Genomic DNA, 22,817 nt, shown 5'->3' with positions numbered 1-22,817 from the left:
GGATATACTGGGAGGAAACTGGTATATACTGGGAGGAAACTGGGAGGGAAGTGGGTGTCAACTGGGACATTCCAGTTTCCTCCCAGTACATCCCAGTTCCCTACCAGTGCAGCCCAGTACATCCCAGTTCCCTCCCAGTCCGTCCCAATCCCCTCCCAGTACATCCCAGTTCCCTGCCAGTATGTCCCAGTACATCCCAGTTCCCTCCCAGTACATCCCAGTTCCCTCCCAGTACATCCCAATTCCCAACACTTTCCACCCAGTACATCCCAGTTCCCTCCCAGTACATCCCAGTTCCCTCTAAGTACATCCCAGTACTTCACAGTTCCCTCCCAGTTCACTCCCACTTCCCTCCCAGTACATCCCAGTTCCCTCTAAGTACATCCCAATACTTCATAGTTCCCTCCCAGAACGTCCCAGTACGTCCCAGTTCCCCTCAGTACATACCAGTTCGCTCCCAGTACATCCCAGTTCCCTCCCAGTTCCCTCCCACTACATCCCAGTACATCCCAGTTCCCTCCCAGTACATCCCAGTTCCCTCCCAGTACATCCCAGTTCCCTCCCAGTACATCCTACTATATACCAGTTCCCTCCCAGTTCACTCCCAGTACATCCCAGTACTTCACAGTTCCCTCCCAGTACATCCCAGTACGTCCCAGTTCCCCTCAGTACATAACACTTCCCTCCCAGTACATACCAGTACATCCCAGTGTCCTCACACTACGTCCCAGTTCCCTCACAGTACATCCCAGTTCCCTACCAGTACATCCCAGTTCCCTCCCTGTTCCTTCCCAGTACATAACAGTTACCTCCCAGTACATCCCAGTAGATCCTGGTACATCCCAAATCCCTGCCAGTTCCACCCGGTACAACCCAGTACAAGCCTGTACATCCTAGTTCCTCCACAGTACATCCCAGGGCATCCCCGCACATTGTAGTGCCTCCCAGTACATCCCAGTTCCCTCCCAGTACTGGGAGGGACCTGGGATGTACTGGAAGGGAACTGGGATGTACTGGGAGGGACCTGGGATGTACTGGGATGTAATGGGACGGAACTGGGATGTAATGGGACGGAACTGGGAAAGAAGTGGTAGTGAACCGGGAGGGAACTGGAATGTACGGGGATGAACTGGTTGGGAACTGGGATGTACTGGCATGGAACGGGGATGTATTGGGATGTACAGGAACGGAACTGGAATGTACTGCGATGTACTGGGATGTACTGGCAGCGAGCTGGGATTTACTGGGATGTACTGGGAGGAAACTGGGATATACTGGGAGGCATTGGGAGGGAAGTGGGTGTCAACTGGGACATTCCAGTTTCCTCCCAGTACATCCCAGTTCCCTACCAGTGCATCCCAGTACATCCCAGATCCCTCCCAGTACATCCCAGTTCCCTCCCAGTCCGTCCCAGTACATCCCAGTACATCCCAGTTCCCTCACAGTACATCCCAGTTCCCTCACAGTTCACACACAGTTCACTCCCAGTTCCATTCCAGTACATCCCAGTACATGCCACTTTCCTCCAAGTAAATCCCAGTTCCCTCCCACTACATCCAAGTTCCCTCCCACTTCCCTCTAAGTACATCCCAGTACTTCACAGTTCACTCCCAGTACATCCCAGTTCCCCCTCGGTACATAACAGTTCCCTCCCAGTACACCCCAGTACATCCCAGTTCCCTCCCAGTATGTCCCACTACATCCCAGTTCCCTCCCAGTCCATCCCAGTTCCCTCCCAGTAAATCCCAATTCCCAACACTTTCCACTCAGTACATCCCAGTTCCCTCCCAGTACATCCCAGTTCCCTCTAAGTACATCCCAGTACTTCACAGTTCCCTCCCAGTTCACTCCCACTTCCCTCCCAGTACATCCCAGTTCCCTCTAAGTACATCCCAATACTTCATAGTTCCCTCCCAGCACGTCCCAGTACGTCCCAGTTCCCCTCAGTACATAACACTTCCCTCCCAGTACATACCAGTACATCCCAGTGTCCTCACAGTACATCCCAGTTCCCTACCAGTACATCCCAGTTCTCTCCCAGTTCACTCCCAGTACACAACAGTTACCTCCCAGTACATCCCAGTAGATCCTGGTACATCCCAAATCCCTGCCAGTTCCACCCGGTACAACCCAGTACAAGCCTGTACATCCTAGTTCCTCCACAGTACATCCCAGGGCATCCCCGCACATTGTAGTGCCTCCCAGTACATCCCAGTTCCCTCCCAGTACTGGGAGGGACCTGGGATGTACTGGGAGGGAACTGGGACGTACTGGGAGGGAACTGGGATGTACTGGGATGTAATGGGACGGAACTGGGATGTATTGGGAGGCACTGGGAAAGAAGTGGTAGTGAACCGGGAGGGAATTGGGATGTACTGGGATGAACTGGTAGGAAACTGGGATGTACTGGCATGGAACGGGGATGTATTGGGATGTACAGGAACAGAACTGGAATGTACAGCGATGTATTGGCATGTACTGGCAGCGAGCTGGGATTTACTGGGATGTACTGGGAGGAAACTGGGATATACTGGGAGGAAACTGGGATATACTGGGAGGCATTGGGAGGGAAGTGGGTGTCAACTGGGACATTCCAGTTTCCTCCCAGTACATCCCAGTTCCCTACCAGTGCAGCCCAGTACATCCCAGTTCCCTCCCAGTCCGTCCCAATCCCCTCCCAGTACATCCCAGTTCCCTGCCAGTATGTCCCAGTACATCCCAGTTCCCTCCCAGTACATACCAGTTCCCTCACAGTACATCCCAGTTCCCTCCCAGTTCCCTCCCACTACATCCCAGTACATCCCAGTTCCCTCCCAGTACATCCCAGTTCCCTCCCAGTACATCCCAGTTCCCACCCAGTACATCCTACTACATACCAGTTCCCTCCCAGTTCACTCCCAGTACATCCCAGTACTTCACAGTTCCCTCCCAGTACATCCCAGTTCCCCTCAGTACATAACACTTCCCTCCCAGTACATACCAGTACATCCCAGTGTCCTCACAGTAAGTCCCAGTTCCCTCCCAGTACATCCCAGTTCCCTCCCAGTTCACTCCCAGTACATAACAGTTACCTCCCAGTACATCCCAGTAGATCCTGGTACATCCCAAATCCCTGCCAGTTCCACCCGGTACAACCCAGTACAAGCCTGTACATCCTAGTTCCTCCACAGTACATCCCAGGGCATCCCCGCACATTGTAGTGCCTCCCAGTACATCCCAGGTCCCTCCCAGTACTGGGAGGGAACTGGGACGTACTGGGAGGGAACTGGGATGTACTGGGATGTAATGGGACGGAACTGGGATGTATTGGGAGGCACTGGGAAAGAAGTGGTAGTGAAACGGGAGGGAATTGGGATGTACGGGGATGAACTGGTAGGAAACTGGGATGTACTGGCATGGAACGGGGATGTATTGGGATGTACAGGAACGGAACTGGAATGTACTGCGATGTACTGGGATGTACTGGCAGCGAGCTGGGATTTACTGGGATGTACTGGGAGGAAACTGGGATATACTGGGAGGAAACTGGGATATACTGGGAGGCATTGGGAGGGAAGTGGGTGTCAACTGGGACATTCCAGTTTCCTCCCAGTACATCCCAGTTCCCTACCAGTGCAGCCCAGTACATCCCAGTTCCCTCCCAGTCCGTCCCAATCCCCTCCCAGTACATCCCAGTTCCCTGCCAGTATGTCCCAGTACATCCCAGTTCCCTCCCAGTACATACCAGTTCCCTCCCAGTACATCCCAGTTCCCTCCCAGTTCCCTCCCACTACATCCCAGTACATCCCAGTTCCCTACCAGTACATACCAGTTCCCTCCCAGTACATCCCAGTACATCCTGGTACATCCCAGTTCCCACCCAGTACATCCTACTACATACCAGTTCCCTCCCAGTTCACTCCCAGTACATCCCAGTACTTCACAGTTCCCTCCCAGTACATCCCAGTACGTCCCAGTTCCCCTCAGTACATAACACTTCCCTCCCAGTACATAACAGTACATCCCAGTGTCCTCACAGTACGTCCCAGTTCCCTCCCAGTACATCCCAGTTCCCTACCAGTACATCCCAGTTCCCTCCCTGTTCCTTCCCAGTACATAACAGTTACCTCCCAGTACATCCCAGTAGATCCTGGTACATCCCAAATCCCTGCCAGTTCCACCCGGTACAACCCAGTACAAGCCTGTACATCCTAGTTCCTCCACAGTACATCCCAGGGCATCCCCGCACATTGTAGTGCCTCCCAGTACATCCCAGTTCCCTCCCAGTACTGGGAGGGACCTGGGATGTACTGGAAGGGAACTGGGATGTACTGGGAGGGACCTGGGATGTACTGGGATGTAATGGGACGGAACTGGGATGTAATGGGACGGAACTGGGAAAGAAGTGGTAGTGAACCGGGAGGGAACTGGAATGTACGGGGATGAACTGGTTGGGAACTGGGATGTACTGGCATGGAACGGGGATGTATTGGGATGTACAGGAACGGAACTGGAATGTACTGCGATGTACTGGGATGTACTGGCAGCGAGCTGGGATTTACTGGGATGTACTGGGAGGAAACTGGGATATACTGGGAGGCACTGGGAGGGAAGTGGGTGTCAACTGGGACATTCCAGTTTCCTCCCAGTACATCCCAGTTCCCTACCAGTGCATCCCAGTACATCCCAGATCCCTCCCAGTACATCCCAGTTCCCTCCCAGTCCGTCCCAGTACATCCCAGTACATCCCAGTTCCCTCACAGTACATCCCAGTTCCCTCACAGTTCACACACAGTTCACTCCCAGTTCCATTCCAGTACATCCCAGTACATGCCACTTTCCTCCAAGTAAATCCCAGTTCCCTCCCACTACATCCAAGTTCCCTCCCACTTCCCTCTAAGTACATCCCAGTACTTCACAGTTCACTCCCAGTACATCCCAGTTCCCCCTCGGTACATAACAGTTCCCTCCCAGTACACCCCAGTACATCCCAGTTCCCTCCCAGTATGTCCCACTACATCCCAGTTCCCTCCCAGTCCATCCCAGTTCCCTCCCAGTAAATCCCAATTCCCAACACTTTCCACCCAGTACATCCCAGTTCCCTCCCAGTACATCCCAGTTCCCTCTAAGTACATCCCAGTACTTCACAGTTCCCTCCCAGTTCACTCCCACTTCCCTCCCAGTACATCCCAGTTCCCTCCAAGTACATCCCAATACTTCATAGTTCCCTCCCAGCACGTCCCAGTACGTCCCAGTTCCCCTCAGTACATAACACTTCCCTCCCAGTACATACCAGTACATCCCAGTGTCCTCACAGTACATCCCAGTTCCCTCCCGGTACGTCCCAGTTCCCTCCCAGTTCACTCCCAGTTACCTCCCTGTTCCTTCCCAGTACATAACAGTTACCTCCCAGTACATCCCAGTAGATCCTGGTACATCCCAAATCCCTGCCAGTTCCACCCGGTACAACCCAGTACAAGCCTGTACATCCTAGTTCCTCCACAGTACATCCCAGGGCATCCCCGCACATTGTAGTGCCTCCCAGTACATCCCAGTTCCCTCCCAGTACTGGGAGGGACCTGGGATGTACTGGAAGGGAACTGGGATGTACTGGGAGGGACCTGGGATGTACTGGGATGTAATGGGACGGAACTGGGATGTAATGGGACGGAACTGGGAAAGAAGTGGTAGTGAACCGGGAGGGAACTGGAATGTACGGGGATGAACTGGTTGGGAACTGGGATGTACTGGCATGGAACGGGGATGTATTGGGATGTACAGGAACGGAACTGGAATGTACTGCGATGTACTGGGATGTACTGGCAGCGAGCTGGGATTTACTGGGATGTACTGGGAGGAAACTGGGATATACTGGGAGGCACTGGGAGGGAAGTGGGTGTCAACTGGGACATTCCAGTTTCCTCCCAGTACATCCCAGTTCCCTACCAGTGCATCCCAGTACATCCCAGATCCCTCCCAGTACATCCCAGTTCCCTCCCAGTCCGTCCCAGTACATCCCAGTACATCCCAGTTCCCTCACAGTACATCCCAGTTCCCTCACAGTTCACACACAGTTCACTCCCAGTTCCATTCCAGTACAGCCCAGTACATGCCACTTTCCTCCAAGTAAATCCCAGTTCCCTCCCACTACATCCAAGTTCCCTCCCACTTCCCTCTAAGTACATCCCAGTACTTCACAGTTCACTCCCAGTACATCCCAGTTCCCCCTCGGTACATAACAGTTCCCTCCCAGTACACCCCAGTACATCCCAGTTCCCTCCCAGTATGTCCCACTACATCCCAGTTCCCTCCCAGTCCATCCCAGTTCCCTCCCAGTAAATCCCAATTCCCAACACTTTCCACCCAGTACATCCCAGTTCCCTCCCAGTACATCCCAGTTCCCTCTAAGTACATCCCAGTACTTCACAGTTCCCTCCCAGTTCACTCCCACTTCCCTCCCAGTACATCCCAGTTCCCTCTAAGTACATCCCAATACTTCATAGTTCCCTCCCAGAACGTCCCAGTACGTCCCAGTTCCCCTCAGTACATAACACTTCCCTCCCAGTACATACCAGTACATCCCAGTGTCCTCACAGTACATCCCAGTTCCCTACCAGTACATCCCAGTTCTCTCCCAGTTCACTCCCAGTACACAACAGTTACCTCCCAGTACATCCCAGTACATCCCAGTAGATCCTGGTACATCCCAAATCCCTGCCAGTTCCACCCGGTACAACCCAGTACAAGCCTGTACATCCTAGTTCCTCCACAGTACATCCCAGGGCATCCCCGCACATTGTAGTGCCTCCCAGTACATCCCAGTTCCCTCCCAGTACTGGGAGGGACCTGGGATGTACTGGGAGGGAACTGGGACGTACTGGGAGGGAACTGGGATGTACTGGGATGTAATGGGACGGAACTGGGATGTATTGGGAGGCACTGGGAAAGAAGTGGTAGTGAACCGGGAGGGAATTGGGATGTACTGGGATGAACTGGTAGGAAACTGGGATGTACTGGCATGGAACGGGGATGTATTGGGATGTACAGGAACAGAACTGGAATGTACAGCGATGTATTGGCATGTACTGGCAGCGAGCTGGGATTTACTGGGATGTACTGGGAGGAAACTGGGATATACTGGGAGGAAACTGGGATATACTGGGAGGCATTGGGAGGGAAGTGGGTGTCAACTGGGACATTCCAGTTTCCTCCCAGTACATCCCAGTTCCCTACCAGTGCAGCCCAGTACATCCCAGTTCCCTCCCAGTCCGTCCCAATCCCCTCCCAGTACATCCCAGTTCCCTGCCAGTATGTCCCAGTACATCCCAGTTCCCTCCCAGTACATACCAGTTCGCTCCCAGTACATCCCAGTTCCCTCCCAGTTCCCTCCCACTACATCCCAGTACATCCCAGTTCCCTCCCAGTACATCCCAGTTCCCTCCCGGTACATCCCAGTTCCCACCCAGTACATCCTACTACATACCAGTTCCCTCCCAGTTCACTCCCAGTACATCCCAGTACTTCACAGTTCCCTCCCAGTACATCCCAGTACGTCCCAGTTCCCCTCAGTACATAACACTTCCCTCCCAGTACATACCAGTACATCCCAGTGTCCTCACACTACGTCCCAGTTCCCTCCCAGTATATCCCAGTTCCCTACCAGTACATCCCAGTTACCTCCCTGTTCCTTCCCAGTACATAACAGTTACCTCCCAGTACATCCCAGTAGATCCTGGTACATCCCAAATCCCTGCCAGTTCCACCCGGTACAACCCAGTACAAGCCTGTACATCCTAGTTCCTCCACAGTACATCCCAGGGCATCCCCGCACATTGTAGTGCCTCCCAGTACATCCCAGTTCCCTCCCAGTACTGGGAGGGACCTGGGATGTACTGGGAGGGAACTGGGACGTACTGGGAGGGAACTGGGATGTACTGGGATGTAATGGGACGGAACTGGGATGTATTGGGAGGCACTGGGAAAGAAGTGGTAGTGAACCGGGAGGGAATTGGGATGTACGGGGATGAACTGGTAGGAAACTGGGATGTACTGGCATGGAACGGGGATGTATTGGGATGTACAGGAACAGAACTGGAATGTACAGCGATGTACTGGGAGCAAACTGGGATTTACTGGGATGTACTGGGAGGAAACTGGGATATACTGGGAGGAAACTGGGATATACTGGGAGGAAACTGGGAGGGAAGTGGGTGTCAACTGGGACATTCCAGTTTCCTCCCAGTACATCCCAGTTCCCTACCAGTGCAGCCCAGTACATCCCAGTTCCCTCCCAGTCCGTCCCAATCCCCTCCCAGTACATCCCAGTTCCCTGCCAGTATGTCCCAGTACATCCCAGTTCCCTCCCAGTACATCCCAGTTCCCTCCCAGTACATCCCAATTCCCAACACTTTCCACCCAGTACATCCCAGTTCCCTCCCAGTACATCCCAGTTCCCTCTAACTACATCCCAGTACTTCACAGTTCCCTCCCAGTTCACTCCCACTTCCCTCCCAGTACATCCCAGTTCCCTCTAAGTACATCCCAATACTTCATAGTTCCCTCCCAGAACGTCCCAGTACGTCCCAGTTCCCCTCAGTACATACCAGTTCGCTCCCAGTACATCCCAGTTCCCTCCCAGTTCCCTCCCACTACATCCCAGTACATCCCAGTTCCCTCCCAGTACATCCCAGTTCCCTCCCAGTACATCCCAGTTCCCTCCCAGTACATCCTACTATATACCAGTTCCCTCCCAGTTCACTCCCAGTACATCCCAGTACTTCACAGTTCCCTCCCAGTACATCCCAGTACGTCCCAGTTCCCCTCAGTACATAACACTTCCCTCCCAGTACATACCAGTACATCCCAGTGTCCTCACACTACGTCCCAGTTCCCTCACAGTACATCCCAGTTCCCTACCAGTACATCCCAGTTCCCTCCCTGTTCCTTCCCAGTACATAACAGTTACCTCCCAGTACATCCCAGTAGATCCTGGTACATCCCAAATCCCTGCCAGTTCCACCCGGTACAACCCAGTACAAGCCTGTACATCCTAGTTCCTCCACAGTACATCCCAGGGCATCCCCGCACATTGTAGTGCCTCCCAGTACATCCCAGTTCCCTCCCAGTACTGGGAGGGACCTGGGATGTACTGGAAGGGAACTGGGATGTACTGGGAGGGACCTGGGATGTACTGGGATGTAATGGGACGGAACTGGGATGTAATGGGACGGAACTGGGAAAGAAGTGGTAGTGAACCGGGAGGGAACTGGAATGTACGGGGATGAACTGGTTGGGAACTGGGATGTACTGGCATGGAACGGGGATGTATTGGGATGTACAGGAACGGAACTGGAATGTACTGCGATGTACTGGGATGTACTGGCAGCGAGCTGGGATTTACTGGGATGTACTGGGAGGAAACTGGGATATACTGGGAGGCACTGGGAGGGAAGTGGGTGTCAACTGGGACATTCCAGTTTCCTCCCAGTACATCCCAGTTCCCTACCAGTGCATCCCAGTACATCCCAGATCCCTCCCAGTACATCCCAGTTCCCTCCCAGTCCGTCCCAGTACATCCCAGTACATCCCAGTTCCCTCACAGTACATCCCAGTTCCCTCACAGTTCACACACAGTTCACTCCCAGTTCCATTCCAGTACATCCCAGTACATGCCACTTTCCTCCAAGTAAATCCCAGTTCCCTCCCACTACATCCAAGTTCCCTCCCACTTCCCTCTAAGTACATCCCAGTACTTCACAGTTCACTCCCAGTACATCCCAGTTCCCCCTCGGTACATAACAGTTCCCTCCCAGTACACCCCAGTACATCCCAGTTCCCTCCCAGTATGTCCCACTACATCCCAGTTCCCTCCCAGTCCATCCCAGTTCCCTCCCAGTAAATCCCAATTCCCAACACTTTCCACTCAGTACATCCCAGTTCCCTCCCAGTACATCCCAGTTCCCTCTAAGTACATCCCAGTACTTCACAGTTCCCTCCCAGTTCACTCCCACTTCCCTCCCAGTACATCCCAGTTCCCTCTAAGTACATCCCAATACTTCATAGTTCCCTCCCAGCACGTCCCAGTACGTCCCAGTTCCCCTCAGTACATAACACTTCCCTCCCAGTACATACCAGTACATCCCAGTGTCCTCACAGTACATCCCAGTTCCCTACCAGTACATCCCAGTTCTCTCCCAGTTCACTCCCAGTACACAACAGTTACCTCCCAGTACATCCCAGTAGATCCTGGTACATCCCAAATCCCTGCCAGTTCCACCCGGTACAACCCAGTACAAGCCTGTACATCCTAGTTCCTCCACAGTACATCCCAGGGCATCCCCGCACATTGTAGTGCCTCCCAGTACATCCCAGTTCCCTCCCAGTACTGGGAGGGACCTGGGATGTACTGGGAGGGAACTGGGATGTACTGGGAGAGACCTGGGATGTACTGGGATGTAATGGGACGGAACTGGGATGTATTGGGAGGCACTGGGAAAGAAGTGGTAGTGAACCGGGAGGGAATTGGGATGTACGGGGATGAACTGGTAGGGAACTGGGATGTACTGGCATGGAACGGGGATGTATTGGGATGTACAGGAACAGAACTGGAATGTACAGCGATGTATTGGCATGTACTGGCAGCGAGCTGGGATTTACTGGGATGTACTGGGAGGAAACTGGGATATACTGGGAGGAAACTGGGATATACTGGGAGGCATTGGGAGGGAAGTGGGTGTCAACTGGGACATTCCAGTTTCCTCCCAGTACATCCCAGTTCCCTACCAGTGCAGCCCAGTACATCCCAGTTCCCTCCCAGTCCGTCCCAATCCCCTCCCAGTACATCCCAGTTCCCTCCCAGTATGTCCCAGTACATCCCAGTTCCCTCCCAGTACATACCAGTTCCCTCCCAGTACATCCCAGTTCCCACCCAGTACATCCTACTACATACCAGTTCCCTCCCAGTTCACTCCCAGTACATCCCAGTACTTCACAGTTCCCTCCCAGTACATCCCAGTACGTCCCAGTTCCCCTCAGTACATAACACTTCCCTCCCAGTACATACCAGTACATCCCAGTGTCCTCACGGTACGTCCCAGTTCCCTCCCAGTACATCCCAGTTCCCTACCAGTACATCCCAGTTCCCTCCCTGTTCCTTCCCAGTACATAACAGTTACCTCCCAGTACATCCCAGTAGATCCTGGTACATCCCAAATCCCTGCCAGTTCCACCCGGTACAACCCAGTACAAGCCTGTACATCCTAGTTCCTCCACAGTACATCCCAGGGCATCCCCGCACATTGTAGTGCCTCCCAGTACATCCCAGTTCCCTCCCAGTACTGGGAGGGACCTGGGATGTACTGGGAGGGAACTGGGACGTACTGGGAGGGAACTGGGATGTACTGGGATGTAATGGGACGGAACTGGGATGTAATGGGACGGAACTGGGATGTAATGGGACGGAACTGGGAAAGAAGTGGTAGTGAACCGGGAGGGAATTGGGATGTACGGGGATGAACTGGTAGGGAACTGGGATGTACTGGCATGGAACGGGGATGTATTGGGATGTACAGGAACGGAACTGGAATGTACTGCGATGTACTGGCATGTACTGGGAGCAAACTGGGATTTACTGGGATGTACTGGGAGGAAACTGGGATATACTGGGAGGCACTGGGAGGGAAGTGGGTGTCAACTGGGACATTCCAGTTTCCTCCCAGTACATCCCAGTTCCCTACCAGTGCAGCCCAGTACATCCCAGATCCCTCCCAGTACATCCCAGATCCCTCCCAGTACATCCCAGATCCCTCCCAGTCCGTCCCAGATCCCTCCCAGTCCGTCCCAGTACATCCCAGTTCCCTCACAGTTCACACACAGTTCACTCCCTGTTCCATTCCAGTACATCCCAGTACATGCCACTTTCCTCCAAGTAAACCCCAGTTCCCTCCCACTACATCCAAGTTCCCTCCCACTTCCCTCTAAGTACATCCCAGTACTTCACAGTTCACTCCCAGTACATCCCAGTTCCCCCTCGGTACATAACAGTTCCCTCCCAGTACACCCCAGTACATCCCAGTTCCCTCCCAGTATGTCCCACTACATCCCAGTTCCCTCCCAGTCCATCCCAGTTCCCTCCCAGTAAATCCCAATTCCCAACACTTTCCACCCAGTACATCCCAGTTCCCTCCCAGTACATACCAGTTCCCTCCCAGTACATCCCAGTACTTCACAGTTCCCTCCCAGTTCCCTCCCAGTACATCCCAGTTCCCTCTAAGTACATCCCAATACTTCATAGTTCCCTCCCAGCACGTCCCACTACGTCCCAGTTCCCCTCAGTACATAACACTTCCCTCCCAGTACATACCAGTACATCCCAGTGTCCTCACAGTAAATCCCAGTTCCCTCCCAGTACATCCCAGTACATAACAGTTACCTCCCAGTACATCCCAGTAGATCCTGGTACATCCCAAATCCCTGCCAGTTCCACCCGGTACAACCCAGTACAAGCCTGTACATCCTAGTTCCTCCACAGTACATCCCAGGGCATCCCCGTACATTGTAGTGCCTCCCAGTACATCCCAGTTCCCTCCCAGTACTGGGAGGGACCTGGGATGTACTGGGAGGGAACTGGGACGTACTGGGATGTAATGGGACGGAACTGGGATGTATTGGGAGGCACTGGGAAAGAAGTGGTAGTGAATCGGGAGGGAACTGGGATGTACGGGGATGAACTGGTAGGAAACTGGGATGTACTGGCATGGAACGGGGATGTATTGGGATGTACAGGAACAGAACTGGAATGTACAGCAATGTATTGGCATGTACTGGCAGCGAGCTGGGATTTACTGGGATGTACTGGGAGGAAACTGGGATATACTGGGAGGAAACTGGGATATACTGGGAGGCATTGGGAGGGAAGTGGGTGTCAACTGGGACATTCCAGTTTCCTCCCAGTACATCCCAGTTCCCTACCAGTGCAGCCCAGTACATCCCAGTTCCCTCCCAGTCCGTCCCAATCCCCTCCCAGTACATCCCAGTTCCCTGCCAGTATGTCCCAGTACATCCCAGTTCCCTCCCAGTACATACCAGTTCCCTCCCAGTACATCCCAATTCCCTCCCAGTTCCCTCCCACTACATCCCAGTACATCCCAGTTCCCTCCCAGTACATCCCAGTTCCCTCCCAGTACATCCTGGTACATCCCACTACATACCAGTTCCCTCCCAGTTCACTCCCAGTACATCCCAGTACTTCACAGTTCCCTCCCAGTACATCCCAGTACGTCCCAGTTCCCCTCAGTACATAACACTTCCCTCCCAGTACATACCAGTACATCCCAGTGTCCTCACGGTACGTCCCAGTTCCCTCTCAGTACAGCCCAGTTCCCTCCCAGTTCACTCCCAGTACATAACAGTTACCTCCCAGTACATCCCAGTAGATCCTGGTACATCCCAAATCCCTGCCAGTTCCACCCGGTACAACCCAGTACAAGCCTGTACATCCTAGTTCCTCCACAGTACATCCCAGGGCATCCCCGCACATTGTAGTGCCTCCCAGTACATCCCAGTTCCCTCCCAGTACTGGGAGGGACCTGGGATGTACTGGGAGGGAACTGGGACGTACTGGGAGGGAACTGGGATGTACTGGGATGTAATGGGACGGAACTGGGATGTATTGGGAGGCACTGGGAAAGAAGTGGTAGTGAACCGGGAGGGAATTGGGATGTACGGGGATGAACTGGTAGGAAACTGGGATGTACTGGCATGGAACGGGGATGTATTGGGATGTACAGGAACAGAACTGGAATGTACTGCGATGTACTGGGAGCAAACTGGGGTTTACTGGGATGTACTGGGAGGAAACTGGGATATACTGGGAGGAAACTGGGATATACTGGGAGGCATTGGGAGGGAAGTGGGTGTCAACTGGGACATTCCAGTTTCCTCCCAGTACATCCCAGTTCCCTACCAGTGCAGCCCAGTACATCCCAGTTCCCTCCCAGTCCGTCCCAATCCCCTCCCAGTACACCCCAGTTCCCTGCCAGTATGTCCCAGTACATCCCAGTTCCCTCCCAGTACATACCAGTTCCCTCCCAGTACATCCCAGTTCCCTCCCAGTGCAGCCCAGTACATCCCAGTTCCCTCCCAGTGCAGCCCAGTACATCCCAGTTCCCTCCCAGTACATCCCAGTACATCCTGGTACATCCCAGTTCCCACCCAGTACATCCTACTACATACCAGTTCCCTCCCAGTTCACTCCCAGTACATCCCAGTACTTCACAGTTCCCTCCCAGTACGTCCCAGTTCCCCTCAGTACATAACACTTCCCTCCCAGTACATACCAGTGTCCTCACAGTACGTCCCAGTTCCCTCCCAGTACATCCCAGTTCCCTACCAGTACATCCCAGTTACCTCCCTGTTCCTTCCCAGTACATAACAGTTACCTCCCAGTACATCCCAGTACATCCCAGTAGATCCTGGTACATCCCAAATCCCTGCCAGTTCCACCCGGTACAACCCGGTACAAGCCTGTACATCCTAGTTCCTCCACAGTACATCCCAGGGCATCCCCGCACATTGTAGTGCCTCCCAGTACATCCCAGTTCCCTCCCAGTACTGGGAGGGACCTGGGATGTACTGGGAGGGAACTGGGATGTACTGGGAGGGAACTGGGATGTACTGGGATGTAATGGGACGGAACTGGGATGTAATGGGACGGAACTGGGAAAGAAGTGGTAGTGAACCGGGAGGGAATTGGGATGTACGGGGATGAACTGGTAGGGAACTGGGATGTACTGGCATGGAACAGGGATGTATTGGGATGTACAGGAACGGAACTGGAATGTACTGCGATGTACTGGGATGTACTGGGAGCAAACTGGGATTTACTGGGATGTACTGGGAGGAAACTGGGATATACTGGGAGGAAACTGGGAGGGAAGTGGGTGTCAACTGGGACATTCCAGTTTCCTCCCAGTACATCCCAGTTCCCTACCAGTGCAGCCCAGTACATCCCAGATCCCTCCCAGTCCCTCCCAGTACATCCCAGTACATCCCAGTTCCCTCACAGTACATCCCAGTTCCCTCTAAGTACATCCCAATACTTCATAGTTCCCTCCCAGCACGTCCCAGTACGTCCCAGTTCCCCTCAGTACATAACTCTTCCCTCCCAGTACATACCAGTACATCCCAGTGTCCTCACAGTACGTCCCAGTTCCCTACCAGTACATCCCAGTTCCCTCCCAGTTCACTACCAGTACACAACAGTTACCTCCCAGTACATCCCAGTAGATCCTGGTACATCCCAAATCCCTGCCAGTTCCACCCGGTACAACCCAGTACAAGCCTGTACATCCTAGTTCCTCCACAGTACATCCCAGGGCATCCCCGCACATTGTAGTGCCTCCCAGTGCACTGGGAGGGAACTGGGACGTACTGGGAGGGACCTGGGATGTACTGGGATGTAATGGGACGGAACTGGGATGTATTGGGAGGCACTGGGAAAGAAGTGTTAGTGAACCGGGAGGGAATTGGGATGTACGGGGATGAACTGGTAGGAAACTGGGATGTACTGGCATGGAACGGGGATGTATTGGGATGGACAGGAACAGAACAGGAATGTACAGCAATGTATTGGCATGTACTGGCAGCGAGCTGGGATTTACTGGGATGTACTGGGAGGAAACTGGGATATACTGGGAGGAAACTGGGATATACTGGGAGGCATTGGGAGGGAAGTGGGTGTCAACTGGGACATTCCAGTTTCCTCCCAGTACATCCCAGTTCCCTACCAGTGCAGCCCAGTACATCCCAGTTCCCTCCCACTCCGTCCCAATCCCCTCCCAGTACATCCCAGTTCCCTGCCAGTATGTCCCAGTACATCCCAGTTCCCTCCCAGTACATACCAGTTCCCTCCCAGTACATACCAGTTCCCTTCCAGTACATCCTGGTACATCCCAGTTCCCACCCAGTACATCCTACTACATACCAGTTCCCTCCCAGTTCACTCCCAGTACATCCCAGTACTTCACAGTTCCCTCCCAGTACATCCCAGTACGTCCCAGTTCCCCTCAGTACATAACACTTCCCTCCCAGTACGTAACAGTACATCCCAGTGTCCTCACAGTACGTCCCAGTTCCCTCACAGTACATCCCAGTTTCCTCCCTGTTCCTTCCCAGTACATAACAGTTACCTCCCAGTACATCCCAGTACATCCCAGTACATCCCAAATCCCTGCCAGCTCCACCCGGTACAACCCAGTACAAGCCTGTACATCCTAGTTCCTCCACGGTACATCCCAGGGCATCCCCGCACATTGTAGTGCCTCCCAGTACATCCCAGTTCCCTCCCAGTACTGGGAGGGACCTGGGATGTACTGGGAGGGAACTGGGATGTACTGGGAGGGAACTGGGACGGAACTGGGATGTATTGGGAGGCACTGGGAAAGAAGTGGTAGTGAACCGGGAGGGAATTGGGATGTAAGGGGATGAACTGGTAGGAAACTGGGATGTACTGCAATGTACGGCGATGTATTGGCATGTACTGGGAGCGAGCTGGGATTTACTGGGATGTACTGGGAGGAAACTGGGATATACTGGGAGGAAACGGGGATATACTGGGAGGAAACGGGGATATACTGGGAGGAAACTGGGAGGAAAGTGGGTGTCAACTGGGACATTCCAGTTTCCTCCCAGTACATCCCAGTTCCCTACCAGTGCAGCCCAGTACATCCCAGATCCCTCCCAGTCCCTCCCAGTACATCCCAGTTCCCTCACAGTACATCCCAGTTCCCTCCCAGTTCACACACAGTTCACTCCCAGTTCCATTCCAGTACATCCCAGTACATGCCAGTTGCCTCCCAGTTTCCTCTAAGTACATCCCAGTACTTTAAAGTTCCCTCCCAGTACATCCCAGTTCCCTCACAGTACATCCCAGTACTTCACAGTTCACTCCCACTACATCCCAGTACGTCCCAGTTCCCCCTTGGTACATAACACTTCCCTCCCAATACATCCAAGTTCCCTCCCAGTACATCCCAATCCCCTCCCAGTACATCCCAGTTCCCTGCCAGTATGTCCCAGTACATCCCAGTTCCCTCCCAGTTCACTCCCACTACATCCCAGTTCCCTCCCAGTACATACCAGTTCCCTCCCAGTACATCCCAGTTCCCTCCCAGTTCCCTCCCACTACATCCCAGTTCCCTCCCACTACATCCTGGTACATCCCAGTTCCCACCCAGTACATCCTACTACATACCAGTTCCCTCCCAGTTCACTCCCAGTACATCCCAGTACGCACCAGTTCCCCTCTGTACATAACACTTCCCTCCCAGTACATAACAGTACATCCCAGTGTCCTCACAGTACGTCCCAGTTCCCTCCCAGTACATCCCAGTTCCCCACCAGTACGTCCCAGTTCCCTCCCAGTTCACTCCCAGTACATAACAGTTACCTCCCAGTACATCCCAGTACATCCCAGTAGATCCTGGTACATCCCAAATCCCTGCTAGTTCCACCCGGTACAACCCAGTACAAGCCTGTACATCCTAGTTCCTCCACAGTACATCCCAGGGCATCCCCGCACACTGTAGTGCCTCCCAGTACATCCCAGGTCCCTCCCAGTACTGGGAGGGAACTGGGATGTACTGGGAGGGAACTGGGACGTACTGGGATGTAATGGGACGGAACTGGGATGTATTTGGAGGCAATGGGAAAGAAGTGGTAGCGAACCGGGAGGGAATTGGGATGTACGGGGATGAACTGGTAGGAAACTGGGATGTACTGGCATGGAACGGGGATGTATTGGGATGTACAGGAACGGAACTGGAATGTACTGCGATGTACTGGGAGCAAACTGGGATTTACTGGGATGTATTGGGAGGAAACTGGGAGGAAAGTGGGTGTCAACTGGGACATTCCAGTTTCCTCCCAGTACATCCCAGTTCCCTACCAGTGCATCCCAGTCCGTCCCAGTTCCCTCCCAGTCCGTCCCAGTACATCCCAGTTCCCTCCCAGTACATCCTACTACATACCAGTTCCCTCCCAGTTCACTCCCAGTACACAACAGTTCCCTCCCAGTACGTCCCAGTTCCCTCCCAGTACGTCCCAGTACATCCCAGTTCCGTCCCTGTTTCCGACCAGTGCGTCCTAGTTCCCTCTTATTCCATTCCAGTTCCCTCCAGTACATCTCAGTTCTCTCCCATTTCCCTCCAAGTACATCCCAGTTCCCTCCCAGTTCACTCCCAGTACATAACAGTTACCTCCCAGTACATCCCAGTACATCCCAGTAGATCCTGGTACATCCCAAATCCCTGCCAGTTCCACCCGGTACAACCCAGTACAAGCCTGTACATCCTAGTTCCTCCACAGTACATCCCAGGGCATCCCCGCACATTGTAGTGCCTCCCAGTACATCCCAGGTCCCTCCCAGTACTGGGAGGGACCTAGGATTAACGGGGAGGGACCTGGGATGTACTGGGAGGGAACTGGGATGTACTGGGAGGGACCTGGGATGTACTGGGATGTAATGGGACGGAACTGGGATGTATTGGGAGGCACTGGGAAAGAAGTGGTAGCGAACCGGGAGGGAATTGGGATGTACGGGGATGAACTGGTAGGGAACTGGGATGTACTGGCATGGAACGGGGATGTATTGGGATGTACAGGAACGGAACTGGAATGTACGGCGATGTATTGGGATGTACTGGGAGGAAACTGGGATTTACTGGGAGGAAACTGGGATATACTGGGAGGAAACTGGGATATACTGGGAGGAAACTGGGAGGGAAGTGGGTGTCAACTGGGACATTCCAGTTTCCTCCCAGTACATCCCAGTTCCCTACCAGTGCAGCCCAGTACATCCCAGATCCCTCCCAGTCCCTCCCAGTACATTCCTGTACCCTCACAGTACATCCCAGTTCCCTCCCAGTTCACACACAGTTCACTCCCAGTTCCATTCCAGTACGTCCCACTACATCCCAGTTGCCTCCCAGTTTCCTCTAAGTACATCCCAGTACTTCAAAGTTCCCTCCCAGTACATCCCAGTTCCCTCTAAGTACATCCCAGTACTTCACAGTTCACTCCCACTACATCCCAGTACGTCCCAGTTCCCCCTTGGTACATAACACTTCCCTCCCAATACATCCAAGTTCCCTCCCAGTACATCCCAATCCCCTCCCAGTACATCCCAGTTCCCTGCCAGTATGTCCCAGTACATCCCAGTTCCCTCCCAGTACATACCAGTTCCCTCCCAGTACATCCCAGTACATCCCAGTTCCCTCCCAGTACATCCCAGTTCCCTCCCAGTACATACCAGTACATCCTGGTACATCCCAGTTCCCACCCAGTATATCCTACTGCATACCAGTTCCCTCCCAGTTCACTCCCAGTACATCCCAGTACTTCACAGTTCCCTCCCAGTACATCCCAGTACGTACCAGTTCCCCTCAGTACATAACACTTCCCTCCCAGCACATAACAGTACGTCCCAGTTCCCTCACAGTACATCCCAGTTCCTTACCAGTACATCCCAGTTCCCTCCCTGTTCCTTCCCAGTACATAACAGTTACCTCCCAGTACATCCCAGTAGATCCTGGTACATCCTGGTACATCCAAAATCCCTGCCAGTTCCACCCGGTACAACCCAGTACAAGCCTGTACATCCTAGTTCCTCCACAGTACATCCCAGGGCATCCCCGCACATTGTAGTGCCTCCCAGTACATCCCAGTTCCCTCCCAGTACTGGGAGGGAACTGGGATGTACTGGGAGGGAACTGGGATGTACTGGGAGGGAACTGGGATGTACTGGGAGGGACCTGGGATGTACTGGGAGGGACCTGGGATGTACTGGGACGGAACTGGGATGTAATGGGACGGAACTGGGAAAGAAGTGGTAGTGAACCGGGAGGGAATTGGGATGTACGGGGATGAACTGGTAGGGAACTGGGATGTACTGGCATGGAACGGGGATGTATTGGGATGGACAGGAACAGAACTGGAATGTACAGCGATGTATTGGCATGTACTGGCAGCGAGCTGGGATTTACTGGGATGTACTGGGAGGAAACTGGGATATACTGGGAGGAAACTGGGATATACTGGGAGGCATTGGGAGGGAAGTGGGTGTCAACTGGGACATTCCAGTTTCCTCCCAGTACATCCCAGTTCCCTACCAGTGTAGCCCAGTACATCCCAGTTCCCTCCCAGTCCGTCCCAATCCCCTCCCAGTACATCCCAGTTCCCTGCCAGTATGTCCCAGTACATCCCAGTTCCCTCCCAGTACATCCCAGTTCCCTCTAAGTACATCCCAGTACTTCACAGTTCCCTCCCAGTTCACTCCCAGTACACAACAGTTACCTCCTAGTACATCCCAGTACATCCCAGTTCCCTCCCAGTACATCCCAGTTCCCTCCCTGTTCCTTCCCAGTACACAAGAGTTACCTCCCAGTACTTCACAGTACATCCCAGTAGATCCTGGTACATCCCAAATCCCTGCCAGTTCCACCCGGTACAACCCAGTACAAGCCTGTACACCCTACTTCCTCCACGGTACATCCCAGGACATCCCAGCACATTGTAGTGCCTCCCAGTATACCCCAGTTCCCTCCCAGTACATCCCATTACATTCCAGTGCCCTCCCAGTACATCCCAGTACATCCCAGTACTTCACCGTTCCCTCCCAGTACATCCCAGTTCCCTCCCAGTACATCCCAGTTCCCTCCCAGTACATCCCAGTTCCCTCCCAGTACATCCCAGTACTTCACAGTTCCCTCCCAGCACATCCCAGTACGTCCCAGTTACCCTCAGTACATAACACTTCCCTCCCAGTACATACCAGTACATCCCAGTTCCCTACCAGTTCCTTCCCAGTACATAACAGTTACCTCCCAGTACATCCCAGTACATCCTGGTACATCCCAAATTCCTGCCAGTTCCACCCGGTACAACCCAGTACAAGCCTGTACATCCTAGTTCCTCCACACTACATCCCAGGACATCCCAGGACATTGTAGAGACTCCCAGTACGTCCCAGTTCCCTCCCAGTACAACCCAGTAGATCCTGGTACGTGCCCGTTCCCCGCACTGTACGTCCCCGTTCCCCGCACTGTACTGGGAGGACAACCGAGCCTGCGCAGTGACTGACATAGGGAACGAGCAAGTTTGTACCCATCGCTAGACAAGACAATAACGACTATGTATGAGTATGTAAAATTTTCATCTACAAATTGTACAGGAAAGGTGCGTGAGGTACGCACGCCAGGAGGAGCGATCCCCCGTGCATCCGGCGCCGTGAATATAGAATGCCTGCTCTTTAATACTAAATTGGTGTTGAGGAGTCGTTTCCGATTTTAACGCGTTTTTCGGTAACAGTTTTGGCACCCCAGGTGGGAACCTGCTTTTGAATCTCGACGGATCCGTGGGATCGTGGGACCTGCAGCCGGCCCCGAGGAATTCTCCGGGAGAGCTTCCGATCCCCGGGCCAGAGAATTCTGAGCAAGATCCCCTGGATTGAGGTAAACAAGGCATTCTTTGAAGAAGAAACTTAGGTAGAATAATACGTGGGGTTAGTTTCCCACATAGGATAGGATAGCGGGTTTGAGTCCCACAGGCCTGCCCGTAAGGCGCGGCGAAAGCCACGCAGGGTCGGGGCCAAGAGGTGCCTCGGTTCGTAAGTCTCTGCTAGGCGAAAGCCTGTGGAGCGGGACCCGAGGGTAGGGGAGTCTTCAACAGGGGGTTGAAGTCTCCAGGGGTATCTAGCAGGGGGCTACAGATCCCAGTGGCAGATTTCCAGTGAGACCTCTAACGGGGGTTGGAGTCCCTCTGACTAGTATTTGTGATAGTGCACTATCACAACTACTAGTCGACTGGGAGACGGGAGCATTACTGAGTAGGAAACCTATCCCACAGAGAACACCTTTGCGATGTATTTTGAAGCACTGGAAAGACGTCGGGGGCGGTGACCCACTAACTCGGAAACCATTAATTGAATATTGCAATCATTGGTGGCCAACGTATCAATTGGAAGGTGGGCACAAATGGCCAGAACACGAGACATTGCAATATCGTACCATCTTGCAATTAATGTTGTTTTGTAAAAAGGGAAGGCAAACGGGAAGAAGTGGCATATGTTGATTTGTTCTTTACACCGTGGAATCATCCCGAGCAGCAGAAACAGCGTGAGGTATGTCCACAAGATTCTACGGCAATGTTTCTGAAAAGAGGAAAACGTGGTGAGAACTTGAAAGAGTGTTGCTCTACTTGTGATACTGGATACTTCGCTTGATGAAACTGACAAGAAAATAGTACTGAATACAGCCAGAAGGCAGGTGCAGGGAGCACATGCTAACAGGAATTTACAGAGAACAATGAATAAGAATTTTCCATCTACAAATCCCGAGTGGGACCCTAATCAGCCAGGACCCAGGGGAATGTTGACTAGATGTCAGAGAGAGATTTTATTTGGAGTAAGACAAGCAATGCCAAAAGCAATAAATTGGTCAAAATTTATGAAGTGAGACAAGAATTAAGTGAGTCCCCTTCAGCCTTTATGGAAAGACTGAAGGTGACCACCAGAAAATATACTCATTTGAACCCAGAAAAACCAGAAAAAGCAATTCAGCTGGTCTCTATATTCATAAGACAATCAGCCCCAGATGGGGGCGGGGGGAGAGAAAACAACCTTCAGAAACTAGAACAACCTGAATCCAGAGATCTGGGTTAAATGCTTGAAGTAGCTTGGCATGAAGGAGACCAGGGGAATCAACCCTAGCTGAACACCTGGTTACACTGAAGCTACGGAATGAAGAAATAGAATTTTTGGTAGATACGGGAGCCACTTATTTGGT

The sequence above is a fragment of the Phalacrocorax aristotelis genome, unplaced genomic scaffold, assembly GCF_949628215.1.
Source record: "Phalacrocorax aristotelis unplaced genomic scaffold, bGulAri2.1 scaffold_62, whole genome shotgun sequence".
NCBI lineage: Eukaryota > Metazoa > Chordata > Aves > Suliformes > Phalacrocoracidae > Phalacrocorax > Phalacrocorax aristotelis.
The sequence above is the reverse complement of the archived record's forward strand: the minus strand, read 5'-3'. Positions refer to the sequence as shown.